Consider the following 22,290-nt stretch of genomic DNA (forward strand, 5'->3'; position numbering starts at 1 on the left):
GACAGCCCTTTGGAGTAGGAAAAGGGTGAGATCAGAATCAAAACTTTAATTTGATTCAATTCAATAAACATTTATTAAGCCATACTATGTGTCAGGCACTGTATTAAGGACTTGGGATAAAACCAAGAGGCAAAAGGCAGAACCTGCTTTACAGGAGCTTAGTCTAGTAGGGAAGAAAACATGTAAACAAATATTTACAAAGCAAGCTATATACAATATAAATAGGAAATAATTTTTAAAGGGAAAGCACTGGAATTAGGAGGGGTTAAGGAAGGTTTCCTATAGAAGGTAGAATTTTGGTTGAGGAAACCAGAGAGTCCAATAGTTGGAGCAGATTAGGAAGAGCATTCCAGGAATTTCAGAGAAAATGCCCAGAGCTGAGAGATAAGAGTATCTGGTTTGTGGACCAGCCAGGAGACCAGTATCGCTGATTAAAGAGTATGTATGAGGGAGTGAAGTATAAACAGACTGGAAAGGTAGAAGGAAGCTAGCAGGACATTTTAAATTTGCTCCTGCGGACAATAGGAAGCCACTAGACTTCATTGATTAAGGAGGTGACATGATCAGACCTACATTTTAGGAAAACCACTTTGGTGGCCAAATGGATTGGATTGAGGAATGGCTTGGAACCAGCACACCCACCAGCCCATTATTAAGATTTCAAATACAAGTGACTGGGGAGATTGGGGCACTACTAACAGAAAACAATTGCAGGAGGACGACGTTTGAGATAAGGTAAAATTATGAGTACAATTTGACCAAGTTAAATTTGAAATGTTTGTAGGATCTCCAGATATTGGATATTTAAAGTAAAGAAGAGATGTGTCTATAGAAATAAATCTGAATGTCATAAATCTAAAAGTGATCTTTGAAGCTGGGAAGGCATGAGATTAGAACAAGAAACAGACACAGAGAGATAAAGAGGAAAAAATGGGGAAGAGAAAGGAAGGGAAGAAAGGATAAAATCTTGAATCATGTTTAAACAGGAAGCAGAAAGAATCAGCAAAGGAGACAGAAGAGGAATTGTCAAACAGATAAGAGGAGGGAGAAATATTGCAGAAAAGAAGGTGGGGAATTTATTATTAATTTGGGGAAGGATATGGCTCTGGGTAGGAATGCCAACAGCATCAGTTGTTGCAGAGAGGTCAAAAAGGATGACTGAGAAAATGTTGCTGGATTTCACAATAAGGGGGATATCCCTTTGAGAATGCAGTTTCAAGAATGAGATGGCAGTGGAACCTTCACTTCAGAGTTAGGGCATGAGTTGATAGTAGGGAAATGAAGGCAATAAAAGCCTCTCCTTTTTGAAGTGGATGAAAATACTGGACCAGGACTCAAATACATCTGCTACAACAGCTATCATTTACAAGAATACTGTAAAGTTTGCAAAATAGTTCTTTCCAGCTATCTCATTTTATCCTCACAAAAACCTTGGGAGGTAAGTGTCTCAATTATTATCCTCAATTTATTGGTGAAAAAACGGAAGTAGATAAGTACAAAGTGACACAGCTTATTAGTGTCTGAGGACAGATTTGAATTCATATCTTCCTAATTCCAGGCCCAGCGTTCTATACACAATGCCTCCATTGAAATGAAAAAATGGAAAAAAATGTTTAAACATTTGTACTGTGCTTTGCACTGGACTAAGCATTAAATATACAAGTAGAAAATTAAACTAGTACTCTGAGGGAGCCTACATTCTAACTGGGGAAGATTACACATAAAGAAGTCATAGCTCGTGACAGATGGAAATTTTAGTCAGAGAAAGCAGCCGGGCAGATGGCAAGGTCTCGGGAACTTTTGGGAGGGGTAGTAGGGTTGATAGGCCATGACTAGGAAGGTAAGTGGGTTTAAGGGCTAGTGTGAAATGGGGCTCTAGCATACCTCCAACAAAAGTAGGGATCTGTAACTTAGCATCTAGCTGACAATGGGTTTCCTTCACCTGGTGGGAACTGGACAATGGGAATTAGTTTAGAGTGATGATGATCTCTGCTTTCCTTCTATGTTTAAATCCTTACAAATAAGACAAAAAATCCAAAGGGGCATCAGAATCCAGAAATTTTTAGAACTGGGCATCTGAATATATTTATAGCAGGAAGAGAATAAACTAGTAGCAGAATAACTACAGACTAGAGAGAACTTGAAACTATGCCCTATGAGGAAGGGGATGTTCAATTTTCAAAAGAGAGGATTAATGGGGAAGGTATACATATGAAGGCTGTCATGTGCAAGATAAATCAGAGTTATGTTGTTTGGCTCCAGATGGTGAGACCAAAACTAGATGCAGAGAGACAGATTTCAGTCTAAGAAAGAACTTTCTGATAATGGGGGCTGTCCAACAGTGGAACATAATGTCTCTGAAGGTGGTGTGCTCCTCAGAGCTGGACTTTGTCCAAGAAAAATGAATGACCACCTATTAGGAATGCTGTAGAGGGGATTCATGTTGCTGATGGGATATGGAGAAGAAAATCACTACATTCTCATTTTGTGATGTTTTGATTTGATGATCTTTTCTGAAAGGCAGGGGGCACGGTTTAGGATTGAGCTTTTCCTGTAGCATGAAGAATGATAAGGGTCATTTTTATTATAGTGGGTGATGAGAGCAATCACATTTGAGAGAGATAAACGTAGAAGAGTTTATAATTGCTTTATTTTTCTTATGGATAATAAGGACATTGTGTCTTAGATGCTGGATAAGAAAATGAGTATGATCCCATTCAATTAAGTTCAATTCAATTCAATAAACATCTATTAAGTATTTATTATTTATAGTATATTTATATTATATATAGTATATATACAAAACCAAAAATGAAATAATCCCTGTCCTAATGGATTTTTCATTCTAATGGGAGGGAAGGAAAACCACATGTACATAGTACATGTAACCAAAATACATGTAAAAATAAATACAAAGCAATCTGGGAGAAGCAAATTTAGGAACTCAGCAAAGGCTCTAGAAGAAGATGACACTTGAGTTGAACCTTCATGGGAACTCAGAGTCCCAAGAGGTAGAAGTGGAGAAGGAAATACATTCCAAGCATAGGAGCAGATGATGGAATGCCATGTAAAAAGAACAGCAAACAGACCAAAATCTAGAGAACATCAAGAGAATAATATGTAATCAACCTGGAAAGATAAGCTAAAGCTATTGTTGAGGGCTTTAAATGCCAGAGGACTTTTAATTTATCTCAGAGGCAACAATCATTGAAATATCTTCAGTAAGTGAGTGACATGATCCTGTCTCCTTTGAGCTAGTAGTTCAGATTCGTGGTTGTTTGGAGGATGGTTTGGAGAGACTAGAGAGTTGAGGGGACCACCTGGGATGTTATTGGAATAGTCTGAGCAAGGAATGATAAATCAGTGAACTAAGATAGCTGTGGTACGAGTTGAGCAAATTCAAGAGATATTGTATACATGCAAGAGATGGTGTGGAGGTAGAATTTTTGGCAGTTAATTGGATACTGAGGATGAATGGCAGTGAAGAATGGAGGATGATCTTAGATAATGGGTCTGGGTGGCCAAAATATGGTAGAGTGATTGATGGAAAGAGGGATAATATGAAGAGGAGTAAGCTAGAGAGAGAATAAGTTCCACTTTGAATGTGCTGAGTTTGAGATACCTACAGGACCTTTAAATTGAGGTATCTCGTAGGCAGTTAGTGATGCTGGACTGTAGTTCAGAAGAATAATAAAGGCTGAAGGCAGGATAATTGGGAGCTGATGAGATCTTTGAGAGAGTAAATGGAAAAGAGGAGAGCCCAGGACAGAGCCTTGGGATTTATTCATATACAAGGAGTCGAGGACATGAATGGTGATTCTGTAAAGGAGACTGAAAAAGACAGTCTGACAGAGATGAAGAAAACCATGATAGAGAAGACAGGGGAAAGTATCTAGGAGGAGGGAATGGTTAGCAGCTTCAGAAGGTAAAAATAAATAAGAACTGAAAAAGGTGATCAGATATAGAAATAAAGAGATTACTTGTGATTTTAAAGAGAGCAATTTCAGTTGAATATTGACTTTGGAAGTTAATTTATAGGAGTTTGGGAAGTTAGTGAGTGGTAAGAAAATTGAGAATTTTTTTCTGAAAGTCTGGTTGGGAAATGGAATAAACACAGAGACAATAACTTGAAGGGATAATAAAGTTAAGTGAAGAGGAAAATAAAGGTTTTTTTAAAGATGAATGAATAATAAATTAATGAAGAAAGATTCATTTATTTATTTCTTCGTACAATGCCTGGGACACAAGTAAAAAATAAGAAAAGAGTCTCTCTGCTCATTAGAGGCTCACGTTTTTATAGTAGGGGTAACACATGAGGTTTCACCCATAAGTCAAATGGAAATGCCCAGTAGTCTTTGAAGTACAGATGCAAAAGAGAGCATACCATATCTTTTAAATTTTAATTTCTATGGATAAAATAATGTTTGTATTTCATGTTGAATCATTTGACAGTGCCAAGGACTTTGGAGATGAAACTTTCTTTTCTGGCTCTTCAGTAGCTGTGACTACTGTAAAGGTGCTGGCAAACACCTGGCAGTTACTAGGCCAAACAGGTTGCTTCTCTAACCAACAGTTATGGGGAATAGGAGGAAGCACTACTATTCAAGATACTGAGATTTACCTCCCCATCAGAGGTAATTTTATATTTATGATTTTTAATTTACATTTATAATTTATAATTTTACAGTATTCACTTGAATTTTTTATGGTTATTCTTTCCATTTATATTGTTGTGTTTTTTCTTTTTCTTTTTTGATTCTGGTTATTATTTTGAATTAGTTCATGTAAATTTTTCCATATTTCTCTATATTCATCACATTTATCATTTTTATGTAGTCATATTCAATTACACTCTCTATCATAATTTGTTTAACCATCTGTCAATCAATGAGCATTGACTTTGTTTCCAATTTTTTGCTGTCAAAAAAAGGGATGCTAGAAATATTTAGGTCTACATGGTTATTTTTTTCTTTTTTTCTTCCTTGGGATATAAACTACATGGTTCTTTTTTTCTTTCTTGGGATATAACTTCAGAATGGAGTCTCTGCATCAAAGAACAGGAGAGTTTTAGTCCCTTTATTTGCATAATTTCAAATTATTTTCCAGAATGGTTATACCCAACTCATATCTCCACATCAATGGCCTAGCATTCTGATCTTCCCCAAGCCTCTCCAAAACTATCTGTTCTCATACTTTACCACCTTTCCTAACTCATTTTAAACAATTAAAATCCAGAATTCTTTTTTATATGAGCTTCTTTCTATCTAGGTCTCCCTCCTCTGCCTGTTGTTGACTTTTCAAACCTAAGTTTAGGACTTGATGTTTACCTCTGCTGATTTTCATCTGTAAGTAAATCTGGCCCATTGTTTTAACTGAGATTCTTTGTACCTTAATTCTGTCATTCAACAATTTAGAAAATTTAAATTCAATTCAATGAAAAGGATTTGTATTGATCACCAATGTATTCCTATCCCTGTAAAGCAAGGTAACCATGAACTTGCATTCTTTTTCTTTTTAAACTTTTTTAACATTTTAATATAATTAGCTTTCTTTTAACCCTATGTATTTTATTTTATGCATTTAAAAACATTTTTCTGATAAGGGAGACCATAAGCTTTACCAGCCTGCCAAAGGGTTCCATGATACATAAGAACAGCACAGGCTGTCCCACATGCATGGGATTCATTCACCTCATTTCTACTTCTTTGAATCTCAGGTTTCCTACAGAGGAAAATTTTAGTTCAAATAATACCTTCTAAAAGAACTTTCCTGATCTTCCCCAGTTGCTAATGCTCAATTTGATTATCTTGTCTTTAATCTGGATGTGGCTTGTATATACTTACATGTGCACATGTTATTTTTTCCCACAGTGAAGGAACAAGGTCCCAGAGCTTGCCTCATAGAAAGTGTTTAACAAAAATACTCATTCCTTGATGAACAACCAGTATTTCTACCTTGCTTTAAGATTTACAAAGTATTTTTTTACACATTATCTCATTTGATCCTTAAAGTAAACCTTGAAACATAGGTACTTTGGGAATAATTATCATCCCCATTTTGCAGGTGATGATAAATTAAGTAATTTGCCATAGTGACATAGCTAGAAAATATCTCAGGTGGAGCTCTCCTAACTCCTTCCTCTACCAAGTCACTTCTCAATAAAAAGAATGAAGGAAAAGACACAATATGTTATATTTTACAAGCTTGAAGTCTAATTGAGGAGATGAAGTAATGGCACAAAGGGAACAGTGTCCATTTGGGGTAAATTGAACGGCCCACTTTGTATTGGATACCAAGGGAGCAATAAGCTTCTAAGAGATCCCCTGCTTCCAGGGAACTGACATTTCTCATTTCTAGCATACCTGGGAGGGGGAAGAGGGAAGGTGGGGTGATCACTCACACCCATCACCTGCTGATGACTTCTGAGTCAGGAATGGCTGGCATTTGGAATCTTGGTCTCCAAAGGATGGTTGTTTGGGCGGGCCAGAGGCAACTGCTTCCTCATGGAGCCGTGTCCTGGATTTCAGAACCTAAGTGACTTTCTATAGCTGTGGTCCAGCTTCCTGTTTTGGTCCATGTTACAGACAGAGGAATCGAAGTCTGGGAAGGTTCAGGGATACCTGGTGAAAGGCTGAGGTGAATATGTCAAACCAGCTTTCATTTAGCAAAATGGTGAAGTCCTCAGCATTTGTCTTGGACCTGACATCTTTTTTAGGGGCCCTCTCTATTCCCATGGTCCAGGCGATCTGGTCTCATTCACAGCACTCCATTGTGTACTGGCCACTCCCAGATCTCTTTTCCTTCAAGACTCAGCTTAAAATTTGGAACTATGTCCAAAGGCCCTCAAACTGTGCACACCCTGTGATCCAGGTCTGTATCCTAAACAGATCTTAGAGGAGGGAAAGGGACCCACATGTGCAAAAATGTTTGTGGCAGCCATCTCTCTAATGGCAAGAAACTGGAAAATGAACGGATGCCCATCAGTTGGAGAATGGCTGAATAAACTGTGGTATATGAATGTCATGGAATATTATTGCTCTGTAAGAAATGACCAGGAGGAGGATTTCAGAGAGGCCTGAAGAGACTTACATGAACTGATGCTGAGTGAAATGAGTAGCATCAAGAGAACATTCTACACAGCAAGATTATGTGACGATCAATTCTGATGGACTTGTCTCAGCAATGTGGTGATTTAGGCCAATTCCAATGATGTTGTGATGGAGAGTCATCTGAATCCAGAGAGAGGGCTCAGTGTGGATCACAACATAGAATTCTCACCTTTTTTATTGTGGTTTGCTTGCTTTTTGCTTTCTTTTTCATTTTTTCTCTTTTTAATCTGATTTTTTTCTTGTCTAGCAGGATAAAAGTGGAAATGTGTGTAGAAGAACTGCATATGTTTCACATATATTTGATTACTTGTTTAGAAGAGGGGTGGGGGTAAGGGAGGGAGAGAGGGAAAATTTAGAACACAAGAGTGAATATTAAAAACTATCTTTGCATGTATTTTGAAAATAAAAATTGAAATAAAAAAAAAAGACAGTTCAAGACCTATTCTCTATGAGAAGTCTTTTCCCAGTTAATACTGCCCTCCCCATAAATCCCCCTGGTGTTTATTTTGTACATGCTTCTGGATACACAAGCTCTATAAACTCCTTGAGAATAGACACTTTCCACAAACAAAACACTCCCTGTCTCTTCTCTGGACATTGACTCTGGCCATGTCTGAATGACTCTCACTCTTAATCTCTGCCTATTAACTTTCCTGGCTTTCTCCCTCAAATCTCACCTCCTAAGGAAAGTCTTCTCCAAATCCTCTTAATTCCAGAGCTTTCTCTCTATTATTTTCTATTTACCCTTTCTCATATCTACTTGTTTGCATGTTGCCTCCCCCAAGAGATTGGAAGCTCTTTGTGGCCAGGAATTGTTTTCAATCTCCTTTTGTAATTCCGATCAATCCCAGTCAATCTCCACCTTCTGGGTGCCGACACAGTTAGTGCTAACCAATCAATCAATAAACATTGATTAAGTTTCCACTATGTGCCAGGTTCTATGGATAACCTTGATAGATTAGCACTAACACAGTGTCTGGCACTCAGTAGGTGCTCATTGTAACTATATTTCCCATCTAGTCTGGGGCATTTGCATGAAGGCACTATGCTGGAGAAATGACGTGGGAATGGTGGAAAGAGCGCTGAGGTGATGCTGTATGAACATGCATGTCCAATAAATGCTTGTTGCAAAATTGAATAATTAATTCATTGCCCCTTCCGCCCTCCCTCCACACTCTGGCATCCTTCCCATGCTCCATGGTGGGGTCTTTTTCTCAGTCAACTACTAATTAATCCACACTAAATTGTTAGCTGAATATGGTTTAAGATGCTCTGCTTCCCAGGGGTATTAGCATCTCACTGGGGACTCTGGGAAAGCCAAAAAATTCTAAGGCTTGAAGTAATGAAATTTTAATAGTGGAATTCAGGCACTGTAGCAGCCAGTGGGAGAAAAAATTTTGGGCAGACAGGTTCTACCTGCCACCCACTCCTAAATCAGAACCCATAGGAGACTGGCGAGCTGACCCTACTAACTGGCGCTGAAAGCAAAACAGAGATGAGCGGAGTAAAAAGAAATCCAAGGGAGTGTTTACTTTTAGGTCTCTCCCCCACCCCCTTTTTTTTCTAGTTATCTATCAGACCAAGCAGAGATCACTCCACTTTTTCATCAAATCAGCTTCCACTTCAGGCATGGGGGAGGGCGAAGCTTTCTAAAAATACTCTTGAGCCGTCATGTTGGATAACATCAGAGTCTGGCTGGGAGTAGAGATGCTGCCTGCCTCGTTGCCTCTGATCCCTCTGAGCCTCTGACCTTTGCTCTTCCGCTCCACTGGTCCATTCTGAAAGACCCCTCTGAGGAGGTTCTGGCCACGCTTGGAGAGCTCTGACCCAGGAGCCCTGGGCCTCTGACCCGCCTCTGTCAGATCCTCCAGATTAAGGGGTTCTGGAGAGAATCATCAGGGATTCGGATCCCACAGTGTCTGGGAACCCTGGGCCTCTGACCCGCCTCTGTCAGATCCTCCAGATTAAGGGGCTCTGGAGAGAATCAGCAGGGATTCGGATCCCACAGTGTCTGGGAACCCTGGACCTCTGACCCACCTCTGTCAGATCCTCCAGATTAAGGGGTTCTGGAGAGAATCAGCAGGGATTCGGACCCCACAGTGTCTAGGAACCCTGGACCTCTGACCAACCTCTGTCAGATCCCCCAGATTAAGGGGTTCTGGAGAGAATCAGCAGGGATTCGGATCCCACAGTGTGTGGGAACCCTGGGCCTCTGACCCGCCTCTGTCAGATCCTCCAGATTAAGGGGTTCTGGAGAGAATCAGCAGGGATTCTGATCCCACAGAGTCTGAGAGACCTGGGCCTCTGACCCGCCTCTGTCAGATCCTCCAGATTAAAGGGTTCTGGAGAGAATCATCAGGGATTTGGATCACACAATGTCTGGGAGCCCTGGGCCTCCAACCCACCTTTGTCAAATCCTCCAGATTAAGGGGTTCTGGAGAGAATCATCAGGGATTCAGACCCCACCATGTCTGGGAGACCTAGGCCTCTGACCCGCCTCTGTCAGATCCTCCAGATTAAGGGGTTCTGGAGAGAATCAGCAGGGATTCGGATCCCACAGAGTCTGAGAGACCTGGGCCTCTGACCCGCCTCTGTCAGATCCTCCAGATTAAGGGGTTCTGGAGAGAATCAGCAGGGATTCAGACCCCACCATGTCTGGGAGACCTAGGCCTCTGACCCGCCTCTGTCAGATCCTCCAGATTAAGGGGCTCTGGAGAGAATCAGCAGGGATTCGGATCCCCCAGTGTCTGGGAACCCTGGACCTCTGACCCACCTTTGTCAGATCCTCCAGATTAAGGGGTTCTGGAGAGAATCATCAGGGATTCAGACCCCACCATGTCTGTGAGACCTAGGCCTCTGACCCACCTCTGTCAGGTCCTCCAGATTAAGGGGTTCTGGAGAGAATCAGCAGGGATTCAGACCCCACCATGTCTGTGAGACCTAGGCCTCTGACCCGCCTCTGTCAGATCCTCCAGATTAAGGGGCTCTGGAGAGAATCAGCAGGGATTCGGATCCCACCATGTCTGGGAACCCTGGACCTCTGACCCACCTCTGTCAGATCCTCCAGATTAAGGGGTTCTGGAGAGAATCAGCAGGGATTCGGATCCCACCATGTCTGGGAACCCTGGACCTCTGACCCACCTCTGTCAGATCCTCCAGATTAAGGGGTTCTGGAGAGAATCAGCAGGGATTCGGATCCCACCATGTCTGGGAACCCTGGGCCTCTGACCCGCCTCTGTCAGATCCTCCAGATTAAGGGGCTCTGGAGAGAATCATCAGGGATTCAGACCCCACCATGTCTGGGAGACCTAGCCCTCTGACCCGCCTCTGTCAGGTCCTCCAGATTAAGGGGCTCTGGAGAGAATTGGCCTGAATTTGGACCCCACAGAGTCTGGTTTCCCATTCCTTGGCAAGTAAAGAAAAATGAAAAGAAGCACATGGACAGGAAGGGAGCCGCCTTGACTGAATCAGATGTTCCTGCTTGTGGCCCTCCTGCCAATCGCCTGCCTCTCTCCTCCTTCTCCATCACCCATTGCCGTTGTCCAGAACCCACTCTTTTATGTCCATGATAACTTTTGCTTCTGCCCCTTCTCTCCTCTCAGTTGCCAGCCTTGCCAGGCCCTCATTAATCCTGCCTGGATTACTGCCATGGCCTCCTCCCCGGCCTTCCTGCCTCACCCGCTTCCTCACCCTGCTCAGCCTCCACACAGCTGCCAACATCATTTTCCTTAAGTGAAAATCTGCCCGTGTCACTCCGGAGGATTCAATAAACTCCAGTGCTTTCTATTGCTTCTGGGATCACCACCTAATCTCATCCTGCCTTTGCAGCCACACTCTACATTAACATGCCCTTCTATGCCCTTGATGTTTTAGTCAAACTGGTCTAGTTTATATTCCTCACACAGGATATTCCGTGGCCCATCTCCCACCTCCATGCTTTTGCACTAATTATCCCATTGGTCCCCATCCCTGGAATGCCCTTCAGCCTCACCTCTACTGTTTAGAATCCTTTAAGATTCAAAGTAAACCCCATCCTCTGCATCCTGGTTTTCTCTCCTCCCTCCCCAGTTTTCAGGGCCTTTTCCTACCAAAATGCCCTGTATTTGCTTGGTTTTAGATATACATACACACATACATACATATGAATGGAGAGAGGGGGGAGAGGGAACGAGAGACAAAGAGAAAGAGAAGAGAGACAGAGAGGAAAGGGAAAGGAGAGAGTAGGAAGGAGAAGGAAGGAGGGAGTGAGAAGGAGGGAGGGAGAGAGGGAGGAAGAGAGAAGGAGGGAGAGAAAAGGAGGGAAAAAGAGGGAAGGATAGAGACAGAGAGGGAGAGAAAGAGAGAGGTAAGGAGGGGAGAGAATGAATACTCCTATTAGCCTATAAGCTTCATGAAGGTCTCTTTTATTTTGTATCCATTGGCCTCAGACACTCCCTAGCTGTGACCCCGGACAAGGCACTTATCCCTGTTTGCCTCAGTTTCCTATATCTGTAAAATGAGCTGGAGAAGGAAATTAGTCCCCCTAAATGGGGTCCCAGAGAGCTGAACATGACTGGAAACGGACTGAACAACAACCATCCGGCACAGCCTTTGACACGTAGGAGTTGCCTAATGCGTTTGATGGATGGTCCAGCCATTTCGTTATAGGGGTCAGAGAGAAGGGTCTGGCTCATGATCCCAGGGCTGTACAGGGAGCTGGCAGAGCTTGAAGCTCAGATTTCCTGGTTTCCAGGCCAGGGTATTTCCCATCGCATTCCTTTGTGAAGAGCAGTCATGTTAGAGAAGGGCGCCAGGATGGAGCAGGAGAGGGAAGCCTCTGAGCGGGTCCCATGTCTCTACCTTCCTCAACATCCAGCTCTTCTGTCTCCTGAATTAGCCTGGAGCAGGCTCTGTCCCTCGCCAGCCCCCGCCTCGGGTCCCCACGGCAGGCAGGGCTGAGTTCTCTCAGAAGCTCAGAGCTGCGCAAGTACTACCTGTAACGGGAGCTGCAATCCCTTTGATGACGCCCAGACAAATGGCTATTGTTAGAAGATTTATTGGCAGTGAGGAACCTATCTACTACTCCTTGGGATAATCATTCCTCATTATTAGGAAGATTTCCCCCTCCTCATCCTCCTGAGATCCACTCCCTTTCCACTCTCACTCATTGTTCCTGATTCTTCCCATTTTGGACCGAACAGAACCAACCTAGAAGTTCTGGCTCACAATAAGCCCAAGCTGCTCAAAGCAGCTTCTCATTGTGTCAAGTTCAATCCTCTGGGGCAAAGCAGAAAACAACCAAAAGCCACTAAATTTCTCTGAGTGACAACACTTCGGACCCTTGAAGACAGCGATCATGTAGCCTTTCTCTTATGCCCCATTTCCCCCTTCCCCGCTCCAGAGACTCATGGGGGATTGACTGCTTGCTATTGCTTCTGCTGAAATCGGGGTTTCTTAACCTTTTAAAGGGTCATGCACCCCTTTGGCAGGCTGGCAAAACCAGTCACGTGGCAGACATCCATAATGGAAGCAAAAACTACATTTCAGTTAGCAGTTAGTGAAAATAAAGATGTAGTTTTTTTCCCATTCAAGTTCATGGACCCTCTGAAATCTATCCGTGGACCATTTCAGGACAGGATGGGTCCAAAGATCCTGCTGTGAGGGATGTTCAGGAGCTATGGCAACATCACTAGCTAATGTAAGGGTGTATTAGGATAGGGGAGTGCCCACAGTCCACTCCAACAGGAATGGCTTCAGTGAACTCAGTCACTTCCCTCTCTGTTCTGAGAATCAAGGTTCTGCCGGCAAGCCCCAACAAGTAGAAAAGCCGGCAAAAGGCAAGCTGGCCTGACTTGAATTCCTGAGTTCTGCCCAGGTCCCTTTGATTTTCCTCCCATGTAGGTGGATGGAGGTAAGTTGAGCTGGTTTGATGAGATGGTTCCCTCCCCTCCCCCTTTGGGTCAGCCCTGCTTCTGAGATGGATGGCCTTCTTAGCAGTCCAGGGAGCCAGGGCTCACTGAGAAAAAAAGCTCCTTAAAGGAGGAGAAAGAACACTGGACTGGGAGTCAAGAGTCTGGTTCCAATCTTTAGCAGCTGCCTGGGGGTATGTTCCTTTATCTCCCCAAGTCTGATTTTTCTCACCTGTAAAATTGGTGTAATAATACTTGCCCTTCCTGCCTCACAGAGTGAGACTCACACAAGAGAATGTATGTGAAATATTCTTCACACCTGCAAACCCTATATGTTTGTCACATAAAAATATTCTTTACTCTTCTTCCCAAAAATTAGCCTCTAAGTTTGACTCCTCCTCTCTTACATTCTAATATGGTCCAGTTTATTGAAGCTTTCTGTAATATAGGATTACAGAATTACATATTTATTATTTTTTTCCCTGAGGCTGGGGTTAAGTGACTTGCCCAGGGTCACACAGCTAGGAAGTGTTAAGTGTCTGAGATCAGATTTGAACTGGGGTCCTCCTGAATTCAGGGCTGGTGCTTCAAGACTGTACCAACTAGCTGCCCCAAGAATTATAGATTTTGACAATTGGAGGTGAGCTTGGATGTCCCCTAAATCTGGAAATCCTAATCTAATGTTCTCAGACATTTATAGGCCTGGAGATTGATTTCATGAACTTGGTTGGGAAAAAAATTCCTTATTTCAATATAATTTATTTCTTTTGACATTTATTTTATGCATATCTGAGAAGGCTTTATCAGGCTGACAAAAAAGAACACAAAAATGGTTAAAAACTCACTAATCTACACCATCTGGCACCCAAATAAGAATCCTCCTTACAACATCTCGGATATGTGGTGGTTCAGCCTTTGCTTAAAGTTCTTTAAAGAAGGGAAAGCCATGATGGGAGCCCACTCTATTTGGGGACAGCTTCTCATTGTTGGGAATGTTTTCCTTCTTTTAGGCCTAAGTGTCCCTCTACCATTCCTACTCTAGTTCTTCTCCCTTGGCTCAAACAGGAAAGAAGTGTTCTGTATCGTGGCTCTCTGCCCCCTTACCCCATGGCTTGGTTCAGAAACTTTCACTCCAATGTCCTGAGAGTTGCTGCTGTGAAATAACAGTTCCTCTGAACACCTAAAGAGTGCTATGATATGTCCCTTAAGCCTCTTCCTTTCTACAGGTTAAAGCAGTTCCTACTAAAACTCAATAGTTTTTCATCTGGGGGAAGAAGGAGATGGAGATCTCATAGAAGATCTCAGACATCAGTGCTGTAGGAAAGGGCTAGGAAAAGCACTCACGGCTAATAGAAAAAAGAAAATGTAATAATAAATGATAAACCGTAATAATAAGCATCATTATGCCCATTTCAGAGATGGAGGAAGTAGGAAGTAGAGAAGAAACTTCACAGTAAAGTCAGCTTTGGTGGACTGTATTTCCTCAATTCTATCAACCCACGGGCATTTATTAAGTACTTGGTATATATCTAAGGCAGTGTGCTAGGTTATGGAGCTACAAAGAGAAAAGTGAAATAATTCTTACACCCAAGCATTGTGTCTAGAGTAGTTCGATACTTCCTATGTGACCCTCCGTCTTCCTTTTTCTCTTCAACTGTAATAATATGGAAATCATAATAATAATACCCTCCCCACAGGATCAAATGAGGTAATATTTGTAAAGTGATTAACATAAAGCTGGCTCATAGCAGGTGTTTAATAAATGCTTATCCCCTTCCCTCTATGTGCTCACTTTCTTCATCTATGAAATAGAGATAATAATGGCACCTACCTCTGTAAGGATTAAATGAGATATTTGTAAAGTGCCTGGCTTATTGATAATTATTATTACTCCTTATTAGGGGAGCCCGTAGATACACAAATAAGCTGAGTGTTGGAGGGAACATGGAAGTCAAAAGTAGGACTGAAGTGGAGGATGGGGGTCTGAGAACTCCCCGACCATTGTCACGTCTCCTCATGGGAAGACGGTCCAGGTAAAGGCCATCACTCGCAGGACTGGGTGCTGGGTGTGAGGAGCCGCGTAAAAGACCAGCTGGGAAGGAGCCTGTAACACGACTGCGTCCTAGGGCTGGAGGAGGTGTCCAGTGAAAGGCTTTAAAGGCTTGCTGGGCAGCGTGCGCTCGATTTTAAGGGTAAAAGGCCTTTATGAAGACCAGCACTTTCTGGTGGGAAGCTCGACTGGAGAGGGCAGTTGTCCAAGATGAAGGTTTTCGTCTTCCTCTAAGTGCCACGAAGTCATCTGACCTCAAAGTCATTATGTGAAACCAGGGGAGAGCTGGCACTTGTGAGGATTAAGTGAGGTAATAGATATTAATAATAATAATCTGAAAGCTCTTGGTTTATAAATGGTACAAACAAGATTCATCCTTGGAGACTTCTCACTAAGCGTTCTTCAGGCCCATATCCGGACTCGGGTTTCCCCTGAGGCTGGCAGGAGCTCTCTGCCCGACAGTGCCCACTTTGATAGATCTACCCATGAGGAGGGCCATGGCTCTGTGAAGGGGCCTGTGGAAACTACTGCGTCTCTGGGTCACAGCAAAGGATCCCTCCCTTTCTCTCTCTTTAGTTATCTAGGCCAGAAGTGCAGATGGCTAGGGCCGGGATGTCACCATTACAAGGGGTAATGTACCCAGGGCCCAGCCTGCCAAATAGTCCCAACATGTTCTTGAATGTCTTTTTCCTGTTCTCAAAACATTATAATATTTTTTATTATAGCTTTTAATTTACCAGATATATGCATGGGTAATTTTTCAGCATTGACCATTGCAAAACCTTCTGTTCCACTTTTTCCCCTCCTTCCCCCCTCATTCCCCCCCATGGCAGGTTGACAATACTTGTTAAATATTTTAAAGTATAAGTTAAATACCATATATGTATACATGACCATACAGTTATTTTGTTGTACAAAAAGAATCGGACTTTGAAACAGTGTACAATTAGCCTGTGAAGGAAATCCAAAACGCAGGGGGACAAAAACAGAGGGATTGGAAATTCTATGTAGAGATTCAGTCATCTCCCAGAGTTCTTTCTCTGGGTGTAGCTGGTTCAGTTCATTACTGCTCTATTGGAATTGATTTGGTTGAATTTCCTTTTAAAAAACTCTAAAAGATAATAATTGAAGGAACAGAGGCTCCTCTTGGGTCTTTAATGCAAATAGTTGGTGCTGAGCTTGAAGTCAGAAGGAGCTAAGTTCAAATCCAGCCTCAGATACTTAACTGTGTGACCCTGGGTAAACCACTTTAATCTCTGTCTGTCTTGATTTCCTCAACTGTAAAATGGAGATACGGATGGCACCCACCTCCAGGATTGTTGTGAAGATCAATGGAGTAATAATTGTAAGGCACTGTAAAAAAGTTAGCTACTATTATTTTATGTATGAAAGCGTAAAAACCCAGATTACTGAAGTTTATCTCTTTAAACAATCACTCTCAAATTTTTCTAAACCTTTTTCTCTGCTTCTTGAATATAGTGTATTAAATCTAATGAAACCTTTTTCCTTGGTGACTAGAGGTTAGATTAGGAATGTTAATTATTGTATTTACTATATAGTATTGCATGCATTATAGTATAAAGTATATACTGGAGTACTATTTAGGATAAAATATATTATGTTGTATATTAATATATTAATGTATGTGTATAAACTAATATATATACTATAGTAGATAGATAATAGTACCAACTATATAATAATATATACATAAATATGTTTGTATATTGGTACTCACTATAGAACTGTATTGTGTGTATATATTTATATATTTTAATACTGACTACATAATAGTATTTGATTCGATAATAGTATATATAATAGTACTGACTACACCAGTGCTCCTCAAACTTTTTCAATAGGGGCCAGTTCCCTGTCCCTCAGACTGTGGGAGGGCCGGACTTCAGTAAAAACAAAAGCTCACCCTCTGTCTCTGCCCCTCAGCCCCTTTGCCATAACCCGGTGGGCACATAAACGTCCTCAGGGGCCGCATCTGGCCCTCAGGCCGTAGTTTGAGAACCCCTGGACTATATAATAGTGTGTATATATATAATAATACTAACTGTATAATATTGACTATATAATAGTGCATATATAAATATAGAATAATACTAATTTTATAATCATGTATATATAATTGTACTGACTATATAATAGTATGTACAAATGTATAATAGTATTGATCATATAATCATGTCTCTATATATGTATATGTATATATATATATATATAATATTGACTATATAATAGAGGGGAAACGTGTATGTGATAGTACTGACTATATAGTAGTATGTATATAAATATGTAATAATACTGATCATATAATCATGTAAGCATATAGACTTATAGAAAATATATAATATAATTTTAGCATAAATATATAATACTGAAAACATATCTTAGTATGTATTTGTATATATGAAGTACTGACTACATAATAGTATGTGTATCTATACGTATATAGTACTGAATATATAATAGTATGTATACTTATATAATAGTACAGACTATAATAGTAGTGATTATATAATAATGTATGTATATATGTATATATATATAAAAGAGTGCTGAATATATAATAATTTGTTTATATAATACTGACTCTATAATAGTGTCTATGTGCATAATAGTTGAATATATGATAAAGAGATGACCCTCGTCAGCCATCGAGTCAGCTATTATTGCTTGTCCTTAATCTAAATGGTCCCTGGCTGTTGTTTTTGCATCCTTGAATCTGCTCTGATTTTTCTACTTTTTTCTATATTCTCTATGTCTATATTTTTTCTTCTCCTAAGCCCACTTTCACATATTGCCGCAGTCAACCTATTTCTAGAAGCCTTCTCCATTCTACTTGGCAGACTGTGTGAGCTGAGAAAACAGGCTTTGCTAGAACTGTGTATAAATTGAGTCATCAGGCTCTGCAAGGAGGCTGGGAGAGGGTCTTAAGAAGTCTCCTCTCTATGCTATCTTTTGCTTACTCCGAGTCTCCCTTGGTGAGAGACTATCCAACGGAACAGAAGCTGACCCCAGAGTCAGGCAAGAGTTAGAATCCTGGATCTACCATTTAATTGGGATTTGACCCCGAGCCAATCCCCTAACTTCTTCTGAGCTCAGTTTCCTTAGCTATAAATCAGACGCAATATGGCACCTCCGTTCTTCACTGGGCTATAGGAATCACCGGAGATCACCCATGTAAAAATGCTTTGATTGTTTTTTGGAAAGTGTTTGCATGGGTACATAAACAGGATAGAGGGGAATTTAAGGAGATTTGAACAGGGAGCTAATATTCCAGATAGGTGAGACAAAGTAGAACTGATTTCCAGATAAGGGAAGTTTTCCTGTCATTAATGCACTCCTTCATTGCCCCCTCCACTTTCTCCCCTTCCAATAACTGGGTTCTAATGACCTTCTAATAGAGGTCCGGGCACCATGGACCTGTTCTTGGCCTGACTTTGTCAATAACTGCGTGACCAATTTTCTTAAGTTCTGCTCCATGGAGGAAGAACAGGAGGGCCGGGCAGGATGTCTCGAAGGCTCTTCTAGCTCTTAGAGATCAGTTTTCTCAGATTCTTTTTTATTCTGCTGACGTGTCAGAGCTTCTCTCCATGAAAGAAGCCAGGACTCTAGGTACAGCAAACAAAGGTTTATACTCATGGATGAGCAGACAGGATATGTATAATCTAGTGTTTCTTTAGCTTCATGTCCTACAAGGAGCAAACACCTGTAAAGTCTAGCAAATGATGCCAGAAATGGGAAGGATCTCATATAATGTTGTACAATTGCGGTAGACAACTGACTTCTACATAGTCCTTTAAGATTTCCGAAGTAATTTGTCCAATCCTATGAAGCAAATGTAAGTTGGAAGTGAGCCCTCTGGGTTTTTATATCATTTTACAGATGAGGAAACTGAGTTGCATGGTTTAAATGACACAGCTAAGATATGTCAAAGGAAGGACTGAAAACAGGATGTTTATGGCTTCTGAAATGTGTACAGTAGAAAGAAGACCGTGGACAGCAGATCTTATCTCAAGGAGGAACTGGATTAAATGAGGCAGAGTGTGACAGTCATCCTTTGCTCTCTCTTCCAGAGTCAATAAAACCCCACAGGAAGACAAAAATCGGGACGACCGGCTGTGGCCCAGGATGCAGTGGATGAGCTCAGTGACCAAGTGCTAAAAGCACTCTCCAGCCCCTGCTTCAGCCGCTGGAACAAACCGTCCTGCTCCGCCCGTCCCGCCCGGGGATGGACATCCTGACTCGCTGAAGGGTCTGAAGCCTGTCAGTCACACTCAACCTGGTTTAGCCTGTCTGTCTGCCGAAACAGCTGTGGTGTGGCCACAGGTGAGCAGTGGGTGACAGGTGGACCCCAACGGGGAGTGAGCAGCCAGAGGTGCCAGTCCCCCGTGGAGACTCCATACACCCACCTTCATATTTTACAGAAAGTGAGTGAACTGAGGGCCGCTGAGGAATAACTAAGGGCAAAGCGTGGTAAGGTTGAGAGATGGTAAAGGGGGCATCATCCCCTCAGTGAGGGGAGAAGAACTGGCTGGAGAGCAGAGCTAGGAAGTGACAGAGATAGGATTCCAACTGCGGAATGCATGGTGTCTGGTTCCTAAGGACCGCCCTCTGGGGTGAGGGAGGGAGAATGAGGAAGAGCCAGAGACAAGAGGAGAGAAGGAGAGAGAGACAGAGAAATACAGAGAGACAGGGAGAGCGGGTGACGCAGAGAGAGGGAGAGACACAGAGGGAGAGATGGAGAGAGAGAGAGACTGTGAGACACACAGAGAGGGAAATACCGAGGGAGAGACAGAGAAACAGAGAGGGAGATGGAGGGAGACAGAGAGAGACAGAGAGAAGTATAGAGATACAGAGAGAGGAAGAGACATACACGGAGAGGCAGAATGATGGAGAGAGAGATACAGAGACACAGGGACACACGGAGAGACAGAGGGAGAGACGGAGAGAGAGACAGAGACCAACAGAGAGACACAGGGAGAGACAGAGACAAATAGAGAGAGACAGGGAGAGACAGAGACAAATAGAGAGAGACAGAGAGAGGGAGAGACGGAGAGACCGAGAGAGACAGAGACAAATAGAGAGAGACAGGGAGAGACAGAGACAAATAGAGAGAGACAGAGAGAGGGAGAGACGGAGAGAGAGGGAAATACAGAGGATGAGACAGAGGGAAAGACGGAGGGAGAGACGGAGGGAGAGGGAGAGAGAGAGACAGACACAGAGAGAAAGGGAGTTACAGAGATACAGAGGCAGGCAGAGACACAGAGAGAGACAGAGACAGAGAGAAATGGAGAGAGAGACACAGAGAGAGGAAGATAGAGGAGAGACAGACACAGAAAGAGAGACAGAGAGGGAGAGAGGGAGAGAGATACAGAGAGTCAATGAAGGAGAGACAGAGAGACAGAGACACGCAGAAACACACAGAGAGAGACAGAGAGAGGGAGAGACAGAGAGATATAGAGAGTCAGAGAGTTGGAGAGAGACAGAAACACACAGAGAGATAGAGAGAGATGGAGAGAGATTCACAGAGAGAGGGAGATACAGAGGGAGATACAGAGAGACAGAGAGAGACAGAGACAGAGAGAGGGAGAGACACACAGAGAGAATGGGAGAGATACAGAGAGAAAGGGAGTTGAAGAGAGACAGAAATACAGAGACAGGCAGAGACAAAGTGACATGGAAAGAGATACAGAGATGCACAGAGAGAGGGAGAGGCAGAGACAGACAGACAGATAGAGAGGAAGAGACAGAGAGACAGAGGGAGAGTGATGCAGAGACACAGAGAGGAAAAGAAGGGGAGACACACAGTTATAGAGAGACGGAGACAGGGAGAGATGGAGGGAGAGACAGAGACACAGAGAGAGATGGAGAGAGAGAGAGAGACACCCCAGAGAGAGATGGAGAGAGAGACACGGAGAGAGACAGAGACACAGAGAGAGATGGAGAGAGAGACAGAGACCCAGAGAGAGACACGGAGAGAGACAGAGACACAGAGAGAGATGGAGAGAGAGACAGAGACACAGAGAGAGATGGAGAGAGAGACACGGAGAGAGACAGAGACACAGAGAGAGATGGAGAGAGAGACAGAGACACAGAGAGAGATGGAGAGAGAGACACGGAGAGAGACAGAGACACAGAGAGAGATGGAGAGAGAGACAGAGACACAGAGAGAGACGGAGAGAGAGACACGGAGAGAGACAGAGACACAGAGAGAGATGGAGAGAGAGACAGGGAGACACACAGCAAGGAGCCAGGAGCAGCGGGGCGGGGCGGAGAGTAAGGGAGAGGAGCTTGGAGAAGAGGGGCGGGGCGAAGAGAAGTCAGACCACGCCCCTGGATCTCTCCCCACCCCTCCCACTCGTCGCCCCGCCCCCTCCTGTACGGGCGTGCGCGTGCCCGCCCTCGCCTTCCGCATGACGCGGCCGTCGTCGAGAGCGCCCCGGCCGGGGAGCGCAGCGCGTGGGTCCGGGCGGGGCTGCGCGCGCGCTCCCGGCCCTCCCGCCCTCCTGCCTGGCTGCCTGCGTGCCTGGCCTGGCCGGCCTCGCTCGTTCCCGCTCCCGCGCTCCCGCCCTCCCTGGGTCTGAGGCGGCCGCGGCGGCCGCAGCGGCGGCGGGCGGGGAAGGGGGAGGGGTGCGAGGGGGAGGGGAGGGGTGGGAAGGGAAGGGGAGGGGGGTGGTTGGGGAATGGACCGGGCGCGGCGGCGGCCGCAGCGGCAGCAGGAGCAGCAGCAGGAGCAGCGGCGGCGGCGGCAGGAGCCCGAGCGGCTGCGACGGGGCCGCCTCCTCCTCCTCCTCCTTCACCTCCTCCTCACCCTCGCCATCGCTCTCGGCCGCGGCCACGGTCACGGCCACGGCCTCGTCGCCCCGCGGGAGGCCCCGCAGCCGGTGAGTGTTCGCAGGGTCGCAGCGGGACCTTCCGCCGCCCCCGCCCCCGGGACCCCATCGCCCGATTCCGGGCCCGCGGGGGTCCCCACCGGGCCTAGGGCTTCGCCGGTGTCCGGGAGCATCCAACTGTCATTTTCCTGCCCAGGTCTCCTCCGTCCTCTGCGGGCTCCTTCCGGCCGGGAAGGGGGTGCAGGGGCTGCGAGAGCCCGCTGAGGGGGAGGGGGCAGGGCGGGCCCGGGCCCCTCCCCCTCCCGGATTCCCCCGGGGCTGCGGGGGGCTCCGCGGGGAGTCCGCCTCGGGCGGATCTGTCACCGCCCCCGAAGCCCGGGGCTGCCGCTTTTGTT

The 22,290-nt window shown here is 44.1% G+C and overlaps 1 protein-coding gene and 1 long non-coding RNA gene across 12 annotated transcripts in view; both read left to right on the plus strand.

The window, feature by feature from the left end:
• Positions 1-276: 276 nt before the first annotated feature.
• On the plus strand, positions 277-5,879 carry LOC141551794 (uncharacterized). The gene is made up of 3 exons (XR_012484964.1): positions 277-1,438; positions 4,453-4,634; positions 5,269-5,879. It is a non-coding gene; the product is annotated as an uncharacterized LOC141551794 (long non-coding RNA).
• Positions 5,880-12,983: 7,104 nt separating this feature from the next.
• The window catches only part of TMCC1 (transmembrane and coiled-coil domain family 1), a 259,340-nt gene continuing 250,033 nt past the window's right edge, over positions 12,984-22,290 (plus strand). For 3 of the 11 annotated variants that reach the window (XM_074283843.1, XM_074283841.1, XM_074283847.1), the window contains exon 1: positions 19,136-19,489. The gene's annotated coding sequence lies outside the window, so the exon portion shown is untranslated. Of the gene's footprint in view, positions 13,000-18,755; positions 19,490-21,728; positions 21,947-22,290 lie in introns of those variants that run through there. The other 8 variants (XM_074283844.1, XM_074283849.1, XM_074283848.1 and 5 more) reach the window with 6 other exon arrangements.

The sequence above is a fragment of the Sminthopsis crassicaudata genome, chromosome 1 (assembly GCF_048593235.1).
Source record: "Sminthopsis crassicaudata isolate SCR6 chromosome 1, ASM4859323v1, whole genome shotgun sequence".
NCBI lineage: Eukaryota > Metazoa > Chordata > Mammalia > Dasyuromorphia > Dasyuridae > Sminthopsis > Sminthopsis crassicaudata.